Genomic DNA, 2211 nt, shown 5'->3' with positions numbered 1-2211 from the left:
GGAAGGGGAGAAAGATAACCCCACACAGAGGGTACTATCCCCACACTTGCTTCCCTCCCAGCCCCTAGTCCTGGCATTTCCTGGCTTGTAGAGCCCCCTGTCTTGTCACCCGGATCCCCAGTTGCTCCTCTGGTTTCCCTTTTTGGCCCCCCATCCCACCCAACTGGTCTTTGTTCCCTGAACCCTCATTGGTCTGATTTCTGCCCTTCCCATACGCATCTAACGCCTTCCCCAGCCCCCAGTATCCTGTGTGCAAGATACCATGTCACCTCATTTTTTCCTGCTCAAGACTTGCACCTTCACCACCCCTCCCACCATTCCTTTGGCTCAGCACCTCCCCAGTACCACTTGACCCACTCCCCTAGGGGATGGACAATGAAGCAGGTGAAAGGGAGAGATGAGAAGTGAAGACCCCCAGAGATATCAGTGCAGGTGGGAGAGAGGGAAGGCTGGCTCAAGTCCCTGGGCAGGAATCCCAAGTCATTAAACTGACAAGTGCCAAGTCATGAAGAAAATAACCAGGCCTCCCAACAGGGGGCGAAATGAAGGCAAGAGGTCCAGGTTCTCTTGTTGAGTCCTGGGGGAAGGAGGCATAAGCACCCAACTAGCTGTCCTTGAGAAGCAGTTTCTCTTCCGGGCGGCGAAAGGGGCCAGGGGGCCTGGCAGCCACCAACTGGGCACAAGCGTCAGGCAAGAGCTGGCAGCAGGAGTGTAGGTCCAGGTGGGGAAGACGTGGACATCACTGGAACAGTGGAAGGCAGTGGTCCGTGAGGTGGTGGCACCCAGAGAGATTGAGGTGCACCAGTTTCTCAGAGGGGGAAAGTAGGAGCCGTGAGGAGGTGGACACTGGGGTCCCCAATGTGGGCGCAGTGACTCAGGTCTAGGGCACTGAGCTGGGGAGCATGGCGCAATAGGAGCCTCAGGGAGGCATCAGTGAGCTCCGGGCCTGCTAGGCGAAGTTCGCCCACCCCCTGCAGTCGACCTCTACTCTCTGCCCTGGCTTGGTGTCTGGTGGAGGCAGCAGCAGCTCCTGAAGCTGGGAGTCTTTAACATCTTCAATCCAGCGGAGGTCCAAGAGCCGCAGTGCCTGCAATGGGGCGGAGCCCAGGGCAGAGATGGAGAGCCAGGAGCACCCAGAAAGCACCAACTCCTGCAGGCCTTGCAGTCTGTTCAGGAGCCACATGAGCTGCTTTTTGGAGACACCTGTCCAGCTGAGGTCCAGAGCACGGGGCTGGCGGCGAACTACCCCACTAAGCATGGGTGGAGTCAGTGACTTCCTCCTGCTCAGGTCCATTCTAGGTCACAGATGCTCGAGGTAGCACCAGCAGCTCCAAGTCCTGCAGACTCTCATGCAGACACACAGCTCCCGGGGTCCAAGGTGCTGGCAGACAGGAAGCCCGGCAGCCTGAGGCAGAGGGTGGTCAGATCCGGCAGCCAAAGGCAGAGAGTATCAGGCTCAGGGCTTCGAGGGGGAGGTCATACTACATGCCACTCCCACTGTGGAGGCCTTAGTTGTGGGGCACGGCCCAGGGGCCAGCTGAGCAGTGGACCCCACTGCCAGGGCGTATAGCCCGCCCGCCTTCAGTGGGAAGTTCTTACATAAAGTGTTTATTTACTCCTTTCCCAAGGATCTCCTCTCCTCATAATAAAAACTTACCACTAATGATAAGGCTCCCCAGAGGAAAGAACGCCACTGGTAGCAAACAGGCAAGCACTTTAGGGAGGCTAGAATGTGAGACTGGGGGGCGGGAGCGCGAGGGGAGGAGAGGGCCGCGGCGGGTGGAGGAAGCGGCCTCGCGCTGAGGAGGGAGCGATTGAACTTCAAACACAAACAGCCGCACGAGCGCTCCCAGAGCTCAGCGTTGCCCACCGCGCCTGCCCCGTCTGAGTGGCGTGCGGGCGCAGACGCCATGGCTGCTACGGAACTAGCGTCGGGGGCCAGCAGCGAGGCGGGGGCTGTGCGACAGCCGGAGCGCATTGGGCACATGCTACAGCCGCACGCGCAAACCTGGGCTCGCACTTCCCGGCGCGGAGCCCGGGGCGCCCGCGGCCCTGCCATGTCGTGATCCAACCGGCAGAAAGACTACAAGTGTGGGGACCTGGTGTTCGAGAAGATGAAGGGATACCCACATTGGTCGGCCTGGACTGATGAGATGCCTGAGGCTGCAGTGAAGTCAACAGCCAACAAATACCAAGTCTTTTTTGGGGGGG

The 2211-nt window shown here is 59.4% G+C and overlaps 1 pseudogene; it reads right to left on the bottom strand.

Annotated features, from left to right (window-relative positions):
• Positions 1 to 604: 604 nt before the first annotated feature.
• LOC114640167 lies at positions 605 to 2059 on the bottom strand (annotated as a pseudogene).
• Between the last annotated feature and the right edge of the window lie 152 nt (positions 2060 to 2211).

This window comes from Grammomys surdaster, unplaced genomic scaffold, assembly GCF_004785775.1.
Source record: "Grammomys surdaster isolate TR1022 unplaced genomic scaffold, NIH_TR_1.0 125785, whole genome shotgun sequence".
NCBI lineage: Eukaryota > Metazoa > Chordata > Mammalia > Rodentia > Muridae > Grammomys > Grammomys surdaster.
This window is presented reverse-complemented; position numbering and strand designations above follow the sequence as displayed.